The sequence below is a fragment of the Balaenoptera musculus genome, chromosome 1 (assembly GCF_009873245.2).
Source record: "Balaenoptera musculus isolate JJ_BM4_2016_0621 chromosome 1, mBalMus1.pri.v3, whole genome shotgun sequence".
In the NCBI taxonomy this organism is placed as follows: Eukaryota; Metazoa; Chordata; class Mammalia; order Artiodactyla; family Balaenopteridae; genus Balaenoptera; species Balaenoptera musculus.
Window position 1 is genome coordinate 107,964,307 of NC_045785.1, and position 18,226 is coordinate 107,982,532.

Consider the following 18,226-nt stretch of genomic DNA (forward strand, 5'->3'; position numbering starts at 1 on the left):
ATACATATTCTAAAAGAATTAAAAGATGGCACATTTCTCCAACATTTTTTTATGCGTTTATGTTGAAACCAACACCCCCCCACAAAGGCAATGTGAAAAATATAAATTACAGACCTGTTTTATTGCTGCAATTAAAAAAAATACTGAATCCAGCAATACATATTTTAATTGTGAAAAATTGGTCTTATCCTGGGAAAACAGTTGATTATCATTAGAAAATAAATTAATCTAACTCACCACATTAACAACGTAGAGGAGGGAAATCATAATCACTAAAACAGAAGAGGTATTTGAAAAAATTCACCATTGATTTACCATTAAAAAAAAAAACCCATTAGCATAATAGGCTAGAAGAGAACAGCCCTAATCTGCTAAGGATAGCTTCCAAAACAAAAACAAAGAAGAAAGCTTCAGCAAACATTATAGTGGATAATAAACTCCTGGCTCCCACCCCCACCTCCTTACCAATCAGGAACCCTCAGGAGTCAGACAAATAGGCCTCACTCTGACCACATCTTTTCACCATTGTGATGGAGATCTTAGCCAGTGAGGAAAGGCAAGAAAAAGAAAAGGTATAATAAGTGAAAATGAAAAATGACTACTATAATTATTTACATGGATGAAAGATGAACTACTAGAATTATTACGAGAATTGAGTTTATTTGGTATATACAAATATTTTAAAATCAGACTAAATTGGAGGATTCAATTGGATGAAATTGAGGATTCAAGAAACAAAGGTATTAAAAACATTTTAAATGTTCAACAATTATACCACACAGTTCAATCACATGCACTGGGGAGGGGACAGGGGAATGAAAGGTGACTCCTACCTCTACTGTGACCAAAATCATTTCAACATGAAATGAAACCTAAAATGATTTTAGGTGGTATTATATAGCAGGGTATTTCCATGATCTCAGGGGTAAGCAAGGATTTTTAAAATAAGATAAAAAGACCAGTTCTTCAGTATGGAGGTTCCTTAAAAAACTAAAAATAGAATTACCATATGACCCAGCAATCCCACTACTGGGCATATACCCAGAGAAAACCATAATTCAAAAAGACACATGCACCCCAGTGTTCACTGCAGCTCTATCTACAATAGCCAGGTCATGGAAGCAACCTAAATGTCCATCGACAGATGAATGGATAAAGAAGATGTGGTGCATATATACAATGGAATATTACTCAGCCATAAAAAGGAACGACATTGGGTCATATGTAGAGACGTGGGTGGATCTAGACACTGTCATACAGAGTGAAGTAAGTCAGAAAGAGAAAAACAAATATCGTATATTAACGCATATATGTGGAACCTAGAAAAATGGTACAGATGAACCGGTTTGCAGGGCAGAGATAGAGACACAGATGTAGAGAACAAACGTATGGACACCAAGGGGGGAAAGTGGCGGGGGTGGGGTGGTGGTGTGATGAATTGGGCGATTGGGATTGACATACATACACTAATATGTATAATGGATAACTAATAAGAATATATCATAAAATGTAGAAAAAAAAAAGACCACTTCTTAATGAAGACAGATCAATTGGACTACATCAAGCATCTCTGTTCATCAAACCACAGACTAAAGCGTAAAAAAGACAAGTCACAACTTGAGCGAATGTCCTTGCAGTCAGCATAATCAACTGGTACTGAAGATATTTAATAAATTCTTACAAAACAAGAAGAAAAAGACCTGTAGGAAAATCACCAAGGTCTTGTGGGTGGGGGGGAGAACCTACAAGAGAAAATCCAAATGGTTAACAAATATGTAAGGGTGCTCAAATTCATAACCTATAAGGGATATTAGAAGTGAAATCCCAATGAGGGAACATTACAGATGGCAAAGGAGAAAGAGGAGAGGGAGGGGGAAGAGGGAAAGGGAGGGGAAAGGGCAGGAGAAGGAGAAGGAGAGGGGAAGGGAAGAGAGGGATACGGAGGGGAGGAAGTGGGGCAGGAGAAGGAGGATGAGTAGGAGGTGGAGGACACTTGCAGGTAGAAAGGTACGAACTGGCCAATGATGTGGTTGCTGCCATATGCTACTCCCTCACAGCCCCAGGGCTCTGCAAAGCACCCATTTAGACGCGTCCTTAATGTCTTCCGCTCAGGACTGCCTTCGGCTGTTAATTCTTTAATTCTCAGGCTGTTAATTCTCATCTTCATACTCCTTGTGGCCAGAACCACGACGTCATCGGACTTGCGTGTGCAGCAGGCAAAAACCAAGGCGTGAAAAGTCTGGGCCGGAAAAGGGATCAAGAGGAGAAAAACTGCACTGGCCGGGAATCGAACCCGGGTCTCCCGCATGGGAGGCGAGAATTCTACCACTGAACCACCAATGCCTCTCTCTATGCAGGACTCTGACGGCTCTCCAGAAAGAATCTCCAGAGCGACCGAGGGACCCGCAGCGGCGAAACAAAGAGGTTCCAAAATAGGCCTACACCGTTGTCTTTGAAAGACAGAGCTCACAGACTGACAGGCACTCGGAGCAGAGCCTTGTGAAAAAGGCCTACAAGCAGGCAACAGCATGAAGTGGGAACATTCAAATGAAAATATCAAAATATCGGCTTCGTCAGCTCACACCACAACTCTGAAAAAGGCTCTTTCTAACCGTACAACAGACCCCTGCCGAAAAAACATCGGAATTTCATCCAGATCCCTTTTTTATGACCCTATACCTGCAACTGTCGACCTCAAACTCTTACCTTAGAGAGTCTGAGAAAATAATCCAACTTGCTAGGTTAGGCAAGTGAAATTCTCATCCAGGCAAGAAATAAGAAACAGAAGCAGAATTAGACTGGAATTAGAAGAAGGAAAGGGCCAGAATCAAAAGAGAGATAACGAAGAAACACACCGTTTTTTTGTACAAGAATAGTGAGTCATTCTTGTAACCATTATAACAATAGTATGTGTCTGCTTTTTAAGGTGTTCAAAGCATTTGGAAGGATATGTGATATATCATAATTATTAAAAGATTAATTACTATTGTTTGCAACCAATGTTTGATTATATGGGAGAATCTAATCTCCCAAATGGGACTCCGTGTTGTGCTGAGTTTTAGCATTTGTGACTCTGAGATGCATGTGGGGCATAGGCTTTGGTGTTTTGGTTATATAAGGAGCAGACTAATTTTTAGCATAGTGTCGAGGTTAACATATTGGTCCTCTGATGAAATTGAAATACAGAGAGAATTCTTTCCAAATTTTCCATGGGGAAATTACACTGGAGAAAGGAATCTGGAGGGGCGCTCCGCCATATGTTGGGACTTAGGAATCATTATGACTTTCTGAAAGATAGGAGCTGCAGACGTGCAGTCATGCTCCTCTTGCTGAGAAGCCAAGCTAGGCGGAGGCTGAGTCATAAACTTGAACTCAACAAGGAAAACGACCATCCCCTTGACCTTGAAGAGCTTTGGATCTATCTGCCCTCTGCCCAACACCCAAGACAAATGCCAGCTCTGGCCAACATGCTTTCATTTACCACCTACATCAACCAGATCTACATGTATTCCCACACCCCTTTCTAAACTACAAACCTGCACTTTAAACTCACAACTCCTAAATCACAAATCAATGCCCCCTATGCGTCTCAGAGTCACAAATGCTAAAGCTCAACACACCAGTGAGTTCCCTGTCAGCATCACACACCACCCTCTGCCTCGACAGGTTTGGGGGGCCCCAAGCGATGGGGGGACAAAGAGAATGGCTGCATCGTCAGTGAGGAAATGAAGCCCACGGTATTTTGATGTGAAAGCCACAGCTTGATGGTATTGCCTGACGTAAGCGTCCTCTGCAAACCTTTGCTGTGGGTGTTTTTTGTTTGTTTGTTTTCCAGTTTGTTCTGCATGTCTACCAAAGAATCCTGTTGTTTTCAGAACTCTTTTCAAAGTTCTTCCCGAGCCTCTTCCAGAGGAGTCCTAGTTGAGCAGTACAGGTGGAAACGTTGGTGGTTCAATGGTAGAATTCTCACCTCCCATGCGGGAGAACCGGGTTTGATTCTAAGCCAATGCTTGCTTTTCTTCGGTTGCCTCTCCCCTTTTCCATGGGCAATATCCTTGGCACAGACAGGTCGTTCCTTGTCCTGAATTTTACCAAGACCGGCAAACTCAAGCGTAGCAAGGTCAGAGGCCTCACTCCCCAACTTCCTTCATCTCTGCACGAATTCCTCCCCACAAACGTCCCCCTCCCTGGGCCCCTGAGGCCTCTCCCGTCACAGCTACAGTCCTTCAGTGACCTTCATTTCTTCATCCCCACTCCACGTGCGATGTAGCCCAAGGATAGGATAGGAGAAAGGATAACAGTAACAATGGTTTCAGTTTCAAGTATTCCAAACCGCAGAGATCCAGCAGACACACTTGGGGCTTCAAAAACATGCTCTCTTCACGGTATTGGAGGGCTGCAAAAAAAAAAAAAAAAAAAATCCTGTTGAGGGCAATTTGTGTCGTTCTTAGTCTCCAATAGAGGGGGCGGCGGTAAAGGGAGGAAAATGGCAAATGTGCCAATTTAGTTAATTCCCTAGAAGACTTTAAGAAATTGCCCTCAACAGGATATGTTTTTGGTTTTGTTTCTTTGCTTGTTTGTATGTTTTGCAGCCCTCCGGCGGAGGTGAGAGGTCCCGTGGCACAAAGGAAGGTAGGCACTCAAGGAACCCCAGGATAGAAAACAAACAGGGGGGAAGAGGAAGGGGGGAGGAGGAGGGGAAGGCGGAGGAGGGGGAGGAGGGGGAGGAGGAGGCCTCAGCCAGGTGAGTTTTGCGTAGCAGCTGGATAACCCTGGTCGAGAGAGGGCGCTCTTGCTTCACAAGCCTCTCTGCGACCACAGGCTTAGGCTCTGCTGCCTTCTTGGAAGACACCCTCCTTCCTTCTTTTGTCTCAGACAGGACGCTGAAGAGCGCGTCGTCCTAGATGATTTCTCCGCTCCCCAAAGCCCTAGGAGGGAAGGACAGACCGACGGAAGCGTTGCTCCGAAGTGGTCCATTGCGCAGCGTCCGGCCTTCTGTTGGATGATTTCTCGGGTGCCTCTTCAGGGTAAGAGTGGACCCCACAGGATATTCCTGCTGTTCCTTGAGGAGCAGTGGGAGAGACGCCAACTTGGCCGGCTCCCCAGGCCGCGCGAGACCCAGGCCCCTGAGCTAGGCCCCTCGATGGGCTGAGCCCAGAGAACCAGCAAGGGAACGGGTTGCCTCCTGCCGCCGCAGGTTCTCTCTCCTCCCGTTGCAGGAAAACACTGATCCAACTCCCGCCGTAAGCACCGGAGAGACAGCTAGATCATTTCTGAGGGGGGGGGGGGGGGGGGGGGGCGCGGGGGGGGGGGGGGGGGGGGGGGGGGGGGAGCGCTAACTCTCCGCAGGAACATAGCTGGGGTGGAAGAGGAGAAGGCGGAAGGCGAGGCCGGGTGGAAGGCCAGAAGGGCTGGCTAACCCAGGCAAGGATACTGCGCGCCGGCTCCGGGAGCCTCCTTGCGAAGGCAGGCCTCGGGCCTCCTTGTTCCTGGAAGAGGTGCCTCCTTCCGATTTAGCCCCCAAGGGACTGTGGAGCGCGAGGCCTTCGGGCGACGTTCCCACGCTTTCACAACACCGCGGCCGCGTGGCCTTTCTCCTGCAGATGCCTGCGGGCCAGCCTGCGGGAACTGCCCAGACTAGAGCGGTGCCCAGTGGGCGGGGGCCCGGCGCGCGCACACACACGCGCGTGGCCGGCAGCGGGCTGGAGGAGAAGGCACGTCTTGCACTTGTGAACAGACAGGAGGCGTGGCTCAAGAAGCAGGACCCATCCATACACTTTGCTCACAACATAGGAAAGCCGGGCAGATGCGGGTGCAGACCCGATTTCCAAGCTGTGGAGCGCTGGCTGGGGGTGCGCCTCTCGCCCTGCGCCCAGGGAGCGGAGCGCAGCGAGACACCACGGAAGAGACGTCGTCTGTCATGAACCGAGGGGTATCAGGGGAGAGCACGAACGCAACCTCTCATTAGCACAAATCCCTACATCAGCACGTCCTGAGTGCAGTAGACGAGCCTCGTCCTGGGAAAACTACGTTCGTGACCACAGTCTCTCCCGTGCCCGGTAACTATAAGCATACACCCCGCAGGCATGGCCAACACCTTGCCCTCCCCTCGCTGTCTTCCAAACCGATCTCCGAAAAGCCACCGATCGCCCAGTCCCGCCTGCCCAACACACAGGAGATCCCGCGGCCCGGCTCACAAGACTGAACGCCTTTCAGCAGCGGCGCCCCACCCACCGACCCGCAGCCACTGCGCTGTCTCATCACCTACACACGCCACCTGCTGCCTCTGAGGCTCCGTCCGCAACACCTGCCACGGCTCTCGCTCTCTCTCCTGTTGCCGCACAGTGGACGCAACATTTATCCCAACAGGTCTTCGGAGTGAGCGTCCAAGGGAAAAGGGAAAACGCGCCCAGGGCCTGGGAGAGTGTGCAGGTTTTAAATGCAAGAGCCATTGTAGAAACTGTGGGACTTGATTGTGGTGGGTAGCATCGTTTTGACGTAGCGGTGTTGATTTTTACTCCTACCTTCTGCTTATGGCAGCAGTGTAACAATTTTCCATTCTGCGCATACTTCACCTGCTGCCTTTGTTGGGTCAGTTAACTGATGTTAACTCCCTACACCGCTTAATCTGCAAGGGGAACAACCCTCGAGGATCCGACCCAGCGCTCACCTTCCTCTCAACCCTCGTGGATATCGCCTCCAGGCACCTCTGCCGAGCGCCTAATAAGCATTTCATCCAGGGCATCTATTGATACTAACACCAAGACTCGGCTTGGCCTCTCTCGGTTATTCAGAGCTCAACGTGACCTGCGCTGCGGGTGGCAACGGGCATGGGTTTGAACCGCACAGGGAGTTGAACCTCTGCAGGGCTGTGTAAACCTGAGCAAGATGCTCGGAAGCCCTCGAAAGCCACTTGTGCGGTGGAGATGAGGGGATGTGGCGATGTGCGGGTGGGGTAGGGCTGCCCTGGAGATAAGCACGACCTAGGTGCCCTGACAATCGGCCACTCTGGTTTTCCTCGGTGCGGGGAGCACCCCAGCACACAATTCAGGGGATGGAAAGCTGCCCAAAAGGTTTCCCTGACCGGGAGTCGAACCCGGGCCGCGGCGGTAAAAGCACCGAATCCTAGCCACTGGACCACCAGGGAGCTGCTGGTAGGTGGCTTTTCTTCTTGCTTCTGACAACAGTGACCTTTTCTCTTTGCTCTGGAAGGCCTTGAGCCTTCCGGAGGGGTCATCCGTCGTTTCAGAAAGCCTTAGCTACGGCCGTGCCCTCCGTGCTTCCTCCAAAAATGGAGCCCGAACGCCCGCGGGGCCTGCCGGGTCCGCATGTCCCGAACGAGTTGCCTCATCCCGGCCGCACCTAGTCTTGAGAACTACCCTTGTGACGCGTCTTTGTGAGGTGGCCGCGTGTGGAGAGAAGGTCACCGGGGCCCGGGGAGCGTGCGAGGGGCCCGGTGGCCTGGAGAAGGCGGGAGGGAATGTGCCCGGGGTGAGAAGGGGCCACGCACCCGAGAGCCGGCAACTCCATTGTCCAAAAAGACTCAGGTGGATGCAGCAACGGAGATGGCTTGGATGGAAAACCCTTGTAAGCCAGGCTCCAAGGCGCTAAATTGGATTCCGGATCTAAAGCCGAGCAATCCCCGGATGGGCTTTGTCGGTTAACCCATCCCGTCGTGTCCCCAGCTCTCCGGAAAGAAAAACTTCAGTCTCCTGAGCCTTCCCTGAGTTGCAAAAAGTCTGACCCAAGAACTAATGATTAGAGGAATGAGAACATGCAGAGACAAAGAACAGCAGTCGGGCAGGAGAACTGGTAAGAATTTTCACAATGTATCAGTCATATAGCAGAGTCACGGGACCTGTAGTTCCTCCCTGAAGGACATAGATAACACTGTTTGATGCACATTGCCAAGTTGTTTTTACAGAACCCAGATTCCCAACCAGATGGAAACTGCTGACCACAAGCACGTAGACCCCCAGAGCAGTTAGAGACAGAAGATTGATGATGTTGCTTCCTGAAACTTCACCTTGTTACCTCACCATCAACCAGCCAGAGAATTGTGTGGGAGCTGATCACGCACCCTGAGACCCTCTCCCTCACACTGCCTTTAAATACACTGTCCTGAGAGCCGTCCAGGATTTTGGGTCTCTTGAGCTTTAGCTGCCCGTTCTCATTGCTCGGGCACCCTGCAATAAACGCTGTAGTTTCCTTATCACAACCTGGTGCCCGTTGATTGGCTTTGCTGTGTCATGGGCGAGAGGACCGGAGTGCCGTTTGACCCCCTTACAACCTGCTGCACCTGCAGTTTTCCCGCCTTAGTCCATGCCAACTCCATCCTTCTCTATACCCAGGTCAACGATCTTGGAGTTCTCTCTGATGCCACGGTTTTCCTCAGACCCCACATCCAAGTAGTCAGGAATTCGTGTTTTCTCCTCTCTCAAGTGTGTGGACATTGATCTACACCGAGGTTTCTCAACCTCCGCAGTGTTGATATTTTAGACGGGATCATTTTTTGTGGGGGAGGGTTCCGCCTGAGGACCGAAGCATGTTTACTGACACCCCTGGCTTCTGCTGACTGGATGCCAGGGAGAAACTCTCCGTCCCCCTTCCCCCAGTCTTAACAATAAAAAATGTCTCCAGACAAGGCCTAGTGTCACAGAGGGGGCCAGGGGTGAGGGTGGGAGCCCAAATCGCCCCCGTTTGAGAACCACAGATGTGCACAGTCGCTCCTGTTCCTGGCCTCTGAACTCATGCAGATGACTCTCCTGATGAGGGCGGAGGGGTGGATTTCAACTTGGCCCCCTGCTCATCTAGACGTTAGGATTTAAGAGTTTCATGCCTGTCGAGATCGTGGGGTTTTCTGCCATGAAGCCTCTTCTTTGGCTCCATCCTCGAAATCAGCTTCTTTTGAGCCTGCCCAGGAGAGGAAGCCAGAAAGAAGTCTGAGTCTGCTCATTGAGGTTCCTCTTGCTCCTTCTGGAACTTCACGCCTCTTTGGGTTCAGCCGGCAGAGAAGCTTTAGGGGCCACTTTATTCCAGCTGCCTTGGGCATCCCCGAGGAGGAGGTGCACGGGGGAAGAATAGGTTTTGACTGTGACGCCTGCCGCCTGGGGCCCGCACCTCCACCACCACTAGTGCAGCCTTCTGGGCTCCCCGCGGTCCCACCAGCTGGGGGGTCAGTATTGGGCCCGCCTGAGCTCCGGAGACGCCCAAGCCAGCAGGGACACCTAGGGGGAACCAGAGGGCCACTTCAGTCCTGTCCACAAGGGACGCTCAAAAGGGTCCTGACTGAGAGAGAAAGGCAGTGAATCCTCTCTCATTGGGCAGACAGAAGAGACATGAAAGGGAAAGTGAAGAAAAATCTTATGAGGTTTCAGGGTCTGGAGTTACCATGAAGTTGACCGCCTCTGGAACCGCGTCCTCCCCCTGGCTGGCGAAGGCGAGTGGAGTCCCCTTGTCCAGTCCAGTCCAAGTAGACACAGCAGACAACGATGGCCCGGGTACCAGTTAGTAGGCAGTCCCCAATCTTCCCACTTGGGAGTACTTGAACTTCCTTAGCCACGAAATCCGTGCATTTCCAGGGTGCAACTAACTGATTTCTTTTTCTCAACTGCTTGAGAAAAGGAGGAAAGGATTTGAGGAAAGGATCGATCGATCGCGTGTGAAGCATATATGAAAACCACTGCAGTAAGGAAAGCAACCATTGTTGAGACTGTCTCATTTCTCTCTCACCCACCCCCTTAAAATTAATTGCACTTTCCCAGGTAGAGTCCCCAGGTTGGACCCATTTTACTTTTAATGCACAGTTGGTGGCACCTAAGAGGAGTCTAGCAGGTTCACAGATGAATATTTGAAGTATGGTAGTCACTTTTGTTTAAGCATGCATTCCAAAAAGCCATGAACGTATCAAGCTCACTTGTGCCTTATCTACAACGATGGGAAAGGAGAAGTACATATAAACGAATGGAAAACGTCATAAAATAGCCTTAAGTGTCTGCTCTTTCCAACGAAGTCCTTCCCTGGATATGCTCATCAATGTCTTCTCTTTCTCCAAAATCTGACACCCAGGGCCAGACCCTAAGATCGCTTTTCAGGCTCCAGCCTATTATTTCCCTCTCCGTATCTCTGCTTCTTCCTCATTTTCTTTTATTCACACAAAACAAAACATGATAGAGCTCTCCCTCAGCCTCCAGTTTTCAACATCGCACCCGCACTCAGCGAACAATTTCGCAAATTAGGTACGCTCCATGGGACTCGCTCTGTCTAGAAAGAAGAGGAAATGTTAAGCAGCACAAAGCTTTGTACTTTCCACGGTTAGGAATTACTAAAGGAAACTTTCTCTAAGACCAAAGGCCTGAAAAGTGAGCTAACTTCCCACCTCCCCCTCACCCCCCTCCCACCCCCGCCCCTGCCCCTGCATCCGAAAATCCCGACTGTTTTGAGTCTTGTAGATCTTTCTGGCATGGTTCAGCCGCCCTGCAGGCAACTGGGTGTTTTTTCTCCCCAGAGGGTACAATAGAGGCTCTTGGGCCACAAGGGGGCAGCCAGTACATGGGAGGGAGGGCCTGTGTCCCACAAGAAAATGAGAAGGATGATGTGATGGCATGTGTATCTTGACCTGGGGGATGGTTACCTGAGTTATTACACGTTGCAAAATGTATCGCTCTGTGTGGAATAGAACGTTATGAGGAGACTTGCACCACCTGACCTTAAGAGTTACTATGACCGCCCCCCCCCAACATAGACCAGCAGTGTGCAAGTGGCATCAGGGTACACAACTAGAAAATGGATGAGTTGAGAGACTTGAAACCGACCCATATCTCAATTAGTGAATGAGTTGTCAAGAAAAGCAGTTCAATGTGGAAAGGAAACAGGTTCCATATTGGGAAGGGGGGGGAGCTGTGTTTCTATCTCACACTACACACAAAAGTCAATCTGAAGTATATCATAGTCCAAGACGTAAAAGCTAAAGGTATAAGGCATTTGAGGATACTTCGTGATTTGGTGGCAGGCAAAGATTTACTAACCAGGACCCAAAGAATGTATAAAACAAAGACAAATGATAAATTAGAGTTCATCAACGTTAGCTGTATCTTCTCATCCAAGGAGGCCACTAAAATGGAAAAGCAAGCTAGGGACAGGGAGAAAATATTCACAACACATAGCTGACAACCCTCACTGCCTGTTGTTATAATGTATAATGAGCTCCTCCAACCCAGTAACAAGTTTTTCAAAGATCAAAAAACCCACTTTTTTTCAGATGGCTTTAAAAATATGAACAGATACTTCAAAAGGAACATATGCACGTGGCCAAAAAAGCATACAAGCAGTGCTCAATATTTTTAGCTGTCAGAGAAATGGACATTAAAACCACGTTGAGATACCACTACTCCTCGTAGCGTGGCTAAAATTATAAGGAGAGGAAACACAAACAATCTTGGCAAAGATGTGGAATCACCACAAGTGTCATATTGTTGGTGGTAACATATAATGGTACAACTGCTTTGGAAAAGGCTTTGGTGGTTTTTATGAAGTGGAGCATATACTACTCTTTGGTACCAGCTATTCTTCACCGAGAGAAATGAAAACCTACGTCCAAAAAATCTCTTGTGGAAACACTGTTCAAAGCAGCCTTATTCACAATAGCCAATACTGGATACAGCTCAAATGCTCATTTTCGAGTGAATGATAAACAGACTGTGCTATGTTACTGCCATGGAATACAACTCAGCAATGAAAGAGGAATGACATCTGCTTTACTCAACAATGGATAGTCAGAGACGTTGTGCAAAGAGGAAGAGGTGTGCAGACAAGAGTGTGTACACTATGATCCCATTTCCATGACATTCTAGAAGAGGCAAAGGTAAAGTGGAGTCTGGACAGTGATTGTTAACAAATAAAACAGAGGACAATGGCAATGATTTTAATGATTCTGCGTGACTGACTGAGTAGTCACTAAGTCCAGGCACGTGGGACAACAGTATGATGTGGAGTTCCCTTGTTGGTCCAATCTGGTAGATGAAAATGTCGAGGCACCGTCAAAGTTCAGATATAGCAGAAGTTAAACCACTGGTGATCACCGAAACAGTAATTAGTGAAGGTTTACCCTGCACAAAAAGGTTTACCGTTCAGAACTGGGAGCACTCCAACAGAATATGGAAGGAGGCTCAGAGGTGGTACACTGTTAGAAAGCAACTTATATCGTGAGGGGGCGGTGGCTGTTTTGTCCTTCGCAGTGACTGGTTATAACATTAGAGTTTTCCTTGTGATAGGGAATTGGTTAAAAGTGGTTACCTCCCATCAATTTTGGCGAACAGTTTTAGGCTTTGTTTATGATTTTCAGAGGCATAAACAAGAAGTGGCCCAAGGTAAATTTCACTTGTTTTGCAAAATAAGCTAAATGAGCTCTTCTTTGTATGACTAAATGGGTTTGTCTGCTCAGGGAGTTTTCAAGTGTGATCTCCACTTGTGTTTGATTTTTAACAGTTCCCCGCTTTTGGTCATGCTCTCAGTCTAACGGTACTCTCGGGTACCAGCATTGATGTAGTCAGGCAGAAGAATCACACATATTCGCTGTCTCCACTAGCTGGGTCGTCAGGGCGGAGGGTGCTGTAGTCACCGTTATCATCATTTCTGCGGTGACTGTTAAGGTCTTCCAGTTGTCCACTCCTGATGGATACCATTTGTCTTGTGAGTGGCTGCCGACAGGCATTTAAAATCCTTGAGAGTATAGAAAGGCACTAGAGAGGTTACTTCGGTGACTCTAAAGGGAACAATAGCCAAGGATTGAAAAAGTCCTCGGAGCAGAGATTCCCAGGAGCCAAGATTAAACCAGCAAAACAGGTCTAGGGAGGGGGAGTCGCCTATCTGATAAAGTTTTTTATCTGTCTTTAAGATCCTGCAGCTTTTGAGTAACACAGAAACAACATTTTTCACCAGTTACAGCACAGGAGGCTCCTTGCCGGGCTTCCCTGTTTTGGAGCAGGACCGAAGAGAAACCGCTGCCCTGGGTTTCCTTCTGCTCAGACACGAGGTGAGTGCCCTGTGTGGGGTTTCCTTCCCTTCTCCTGACCTCCTGCTGCCAGGTGGCCTGGGGAAAGCAGTGCTCTCTGGCCCCCAGGCCGGTGCAAGTTTCAAGACAAAGTAAAAGGGGAGCCGCCGTGCCACGTGAGACAGAGGAGGGTGCCGTGACTCGGATTCGAACCGAGGTTGCTGCGGCCACAACGCAGAGTACTAACCACTATACGATCACGGCGCGCCACGAACCCCGCGGCGGGAGAAATTCTTGCTCTTACGATGTTGACGTAAAATCATTCCAATTACTGCGCTGTGCCTGGACAACTGTAGGTATTCATATTTTTCTCTCATCCCCTCCCTCCGTCTTCCACTGCCTTCCTCTCAATTCTGGTACATGATGATCAAACCAAACCAAACCAAAACCCAATTCTCATCTCCCTTAATCCAGCACGTGCCTCTCCACAGGCCTCTTGGGAAGTCAAGTTGTCCTCGTGCCCACCTCGCCGGCTTCTTACCCGCCTCTTCGCGTTTGCCCCTTTGGACCAACCCTCCCCAGCCCCTCCTGGTTTCGGCTCGCGCCCCACCGACCGAGGCCGAGCAGAGGGCGGGCAGCGCCCGCGGAGCGAACGGGGAGCCGTCACGGAGCCAAACCCGGCGTTCAGCTTCCCTCGGGGGCCCCCTCGGCTCAGGCCCGGGGGCGTCTCCGGGGCGCTGGCATCTGCGGCAGGGACGCTCGGCTGCCCTTCTGCCTTCGGAATCGCCCGACGCACAGCTTTTCCACGGAACGAACGCGCTGCGTCGACTCCACGTGTGCGGTTGTCCGAGGCTTTGGAGCCGTCGCCGCTGTCCTGCGAAAGGCGAGTGACTCCGCCTGGCGCGGAAGCGGTGTTTGATTGCCACGGGGATGAGAGGGAACCGGCGATCGTGTGTCTCTGTGGCGCAATCGGTTAGCGCGTTCGGCTGTTAACCGAAAGGTTGGTGGTTCGAGCCCACCCAGGGACGCCTTTCTTCCGCCTCTTTTACAAAGTAAAGGCTTCGCGGTTCTTTCTGCTCTGCACACCCTCTCCCGTAAAGGCCGAAAAAGGCTCCTCCAGTACTACCCTCCTGTCCCCCGTGTCGTGTTCACCACAGGAGGACATAAGGTGCGATCGGAAGAGGTCGCCTGAAAATCATCGAAAGAGTACGCCTGGCATCCTTACTTTCTGAATTCCTTTTCACGATGGACTTTCTTCCATCTGTTGTTTGCACGTAGTAGTATTTATTTAACCCTTTCCATATACTTTTGAAATTAAGTTGGTTCTACGATTTCACGGTTACAAATAATGCTGCAGTCATCCTTGTACAGGTATCTTTAGCCACTTGTACAAGTTCTTCTTAGAGGGAAGAGTCCTGGAGAAGCAGTTGCTCGATCACATAGTGCTTACATGGTTCGTATATGATTCCAGTTTCGCTCCTTTGCTGGCTTATGAGGTATCACTCTTTCTTATTTTAGCGACTGCTTGAGGCTTTATAACAGACTTCTGTAACTTACCACAGTCTGCCTTCAAGCGATGCCACACCTCTTCGCATTCCTTCCCTGCCGGCCGTTATGCTATTGTCATCATGCATCTTACTTTGCATGTGTCCTAAACCCCACAATCCACCGTTATTACTTTAGAAAAATCGGTCCCATGTTTCTAAAGAGACTTAAATAATAAGAAAAATCTTAGGTATTTTCCCAGGCAGATACCTTTTCTGTTGTCCTTCGCCCCTTTGTGTACCTCCAGAATTCCATCTGGTATCAGTGGACTCCTTTAACATTCCTTATAGTGTGGATCAGCGGGTGATGAATTCTTCCAGCATTTGTATGTCTGTAGATGTCATTATTCACTTTCATTTTTGAAAGACATTTCTTGGGGAGGAGGCATAGAATTCCACGTTCTTTAAAGATGTTGCTCCACTGTCTTCTCACTGCTGCTGATGAGAAATCTGAAATAATCTTTATTTTTGTTTTGTGTATGTACTGTGTCTTTTCCCTCACTGCTTTGGAGATATTGTTCTATTTCAGTGGAGTAATGCGCAGTTTAATTATGATGTGGCTAAGTGTGCTTTGCTTTGTGTTTCTTGTACTCATACTGTTCATTTGGCTCTTTGGAAATTCTTCTGTCAGTGCTTCTGCAAGAATTGTTCCTTCTCTTCTGGTCTTTTCAGGGACTCCAAATTACTCATATATTGGGCCTTTTAAACATACCTCACCACTCAGTGATGCTATGTTCATTAAAATACTTTTTGGCTGTAGTTTCATTTTGGATACTGTCAGTCGTTCATGGCTTTACGTTCCCTGATCCTTTTTTTTTTTTTTTCTTTTTTTAAAATTCCCCCTGCAATGTCTAATCTACTATTAACTCCATCTGGTGAATTACATAATATGAGATGTTATCATTTCCATGTCTAAAGTTTGATTCTGGCCATTTGTATGTGTTCTACATTTCTACTTAACTCTTGGGATATATGCAACACAGTCATAATAACTGTCTTAAAGTCCTCTCTGCTAATTTTAACATCATGTCAATTGTGGTTCAGTTTTGATTAATTAGTCTCCTCCTTACACCTCATGTTTTCCTGCCTCGTTGTAGGCCTGGCGTTCTTTGATTGGATGCCAGACATTGTCAAAGTTTCCCTTCTTGGGCACTGGCTATTTTGGTATTCCTCTAAATCTTCCTGAGTTTTCTTCTGGGGTACAGTTAAGCAACTTGTAAACAATTGGATCCCTTCGGATCTTGCTTTCATGGTTTTTGGGGTCCGTTTTACACTTCTTCAGGTGACATGATGGCTGCGTTCACCACCATCCCCTAACGATTCCCACAACTCCTCCTAACCTGTGAAACTTTGACCACTCTGCAGTCTATAAAAATATGTGGCAGCATTATACCAAGTTGGACAGTGTTTCGTTTTTCCTGTCTTAATTAGATATTCTCCAGGCAAAGAGTATACATTAATTAACTCAACTTAATATCAGCCAGAGAACTTAAAGAGAACAATAGATCTTTAAATGGCAACTTGAACCGAATCCTAATAGAGAAATGCATGTTAGAATCATATATTGGGTGACGCCGAAAACAGTTTACCCCCAAATTGTAACTGACATAATTAAGTCGCTATGATTTTACAGAATTCTGAGACGTAATCTTTATTTAAAAGATATTCTAGGGCACATGTATTTTACTGGAACACATAATTTTAAATTTTATGAACTTCAATAGCTATTGGAATTACAGTTTGCTTATTGGCTCAGTAAAACCAGAAGAGGAAATTTAGGCCGTTCAGTGTCATGAGCATTTTGAAGAGAAAATAAATCCAAGACGTGTACACGCTAGAATACTGTGCCAGCAATACTTTCCACATCATTAGAAAATCCGGAAGACAACATAAAGTAGTGTTTAGACAGAAGTTCTTAAACTCCTCTGATGCATACAAAATTGTCTGGTTATCAGGAGAGTCGGCTTTCAGGCAGCAACTGAACTCGGGCCATGTATCTTGGGGATGGAAAATGCAGCTGCGCAGGTCCCTACTCCTCACTCCCCTCGCCCCCTTTTCATGTTTTAAATGGGAAGGTAAATTTTAGGAAAAGGCCAGCACGGTCGAGTTTGTTTCCGCCTGGTTTCGAACCAGGGACCTTTCGCGTGTTAGGCGAACGTGATAACCACTACACTACGGAAACGGTGCTGAAGGCCATCAGCTATATCCATGAAAACCATAGGTCCTGCCACCAGTATTGTGGTCACCAACGTTTTAAAGTGAACAATAAACCGGGAAGCACCAGCGACACCTCAAGCGAGAAGATTGTGACTCCTGAGAGGCTCTCGCTTAACTTCGGGATCCTGCATCCGACACAGTGTCTCCAGTTCCACAACTAAGCACCCGAGGGCAGGAGTCGCCCCTGCTGACTCCCCAGCTCCTGGAATTTCCACTGGTTCTTTAAAATAGATTCTCTACCGTTGGTGAAAAAGACTGATCCTGTCATCTATTTTCTGAACAGTTAAAACATATCACTTTAAGTTCCTACCTGATAACTTCAATATCTCAATCATCTGTTGAGTCAACTTCCACGTTTCCTTGCTTCTGTTCCTTTATAGTCCTAGAATATTGTGACTGAAGGATGAACCTGTTGTGTGAAAAATCATAGAGTCATGATGTTATCTTTGTGTGAAGATTGTGCACCCTCTCCCCCAGCAGGCAGCAGAGGGGAAGATCGCCTCAATCCAGTCCTTGACTGAGCGGATTTGCAGGGAAGTCTCAGTCCATAGCTAGTTTGCTCACAGTGCCGTGCTCTAGATGGCTAGGGCTCCCACCTGAGACCTTGAGGTGTTTCCTTGGGTCCTGCCCCTTGCGGAATTCTGAACTTGCATTTTTATCTCCTTCATACCGTGATACTGGTGGAAATTCCACTCTCTTTCAGCCACACTCTGCTTGCCCTCATAGCGTCATACACGCACATGGCTTAATTTGCAAATGTCTTAAGGGGAAATCCTGAAGCAAGCATCCAGCACACTCTTCAAGCCACTCCAGGATATTGGCTCCGTAAGTCTGAATACGTGGACAGCTCCACATTTCTTTCTTTCTTCTTCTTCTTTTTCTTCTTCTCATCTCCCTTCTCTTCTTCCTACTCCGTCTTCTCCTCCCTTTCCCCCTCCCCTCCCCTCCTTCTCCCCTCCTCCACCCCTCCCCTCTTCCTCACCCTCCTCCTCCTCATTTTTTTTGCTCACCAAATTTCTGACACTACTTAGAGCGTTGCTGTTTTCCCTGACCCTCAGCAGCTGCCCTGTCCCCAGCTTCCCAGTCGTTTGTGCCTTGCCAAGAACTGGCAAATGCCCTAAGGGGAAAAGGTAGAGAATCAGTTTCGTTCCAATGAGCTTCTCTCTCTCTCTCTCTCCTTCTCTCTCTCTCTGGAGCTGATCCTGTGGGTCCTCGCTGCATAGGTATTTCTCCAATGACCTCAAACAGAATTTCTTTAAGCCAGACTTTATTTGGTTATTTTCAGGGTGAATGCTGCTTTGCTACAAACACTGCACCATAACCGAGAGAGGAAATTTTCTACAACTTCCAGATAAAGTATATTTCCCTCCTTTGATTTCTTACAAACAAAACAAAGAAAAGCAACCAAAAAGACTGGGTCACTGGTACATACTTGGACTTTTCTTATAATACTTAACTGACTGTATATTGAAAG

At 47.9% G+C, this 18,226-nt stretch overlaps 5 non-coding genes and 1 pseudogene across 5 annotated transcripts; 1 reads left to right on the forward strand and 5 right to left on the reverse strand.

Annotated features, from left to right (window-relative positions):
- Positions 1-2,272: 2,272 nt before the first annotated feature.
- TRNAG-CCC lies at positions 2,273-2,343 on the reverse strand. The gene has a single exon. It is a non-coding gene; the product is annotated as a tRNA-Gly (tRNA).
- Positions 2,344-5,936: 3,593 nt separating this feature from the next.
- LOC118887435 lies at positions 5,937-6,067 on the reverse strand (annotated as a pseudogene).
- Positions 6,068-7,075: 1,008 nt separating this feature from the next.
- Positions 7,076-7,147, reverse strand: TRNAK-UUU. Its single transcript has one exon. It is a non-coding gene; the product is annotated as a tRNA-Lys (tRNA).
- A 6,036-nt stretch (positions 7,148-13,183) lies between these two features.
- TRNAH-GUG lies at positions 13,184-13,255 on the reverse strand. Its single transcript has one exon. It is a non-coding gene; the product is annotated as a tRNA-His (tRNA).
- Positions 13,256-13,945: 690 nt separating this feature from the next.
- TRNAN-GUU lies at positions 13,946-14,019 on the forward strand. Its single transcript has one exon. It is a non-coding gene; the product is annotated as a tRNA-Asn (tRNA).
- Positions 14,020-16,644: 2,625 nt separating this feature from the next.
- TRNAV-AAC lies at positions 16,645-16,717 on the reverse strand. Its single transcript has one exon. It is a non-coding gene; the product is annotated as a tRNA-Val (tRNA).
- Between the last annotated feature and the right edge of the window lie 1,509 nt (positions 16,718-18,226).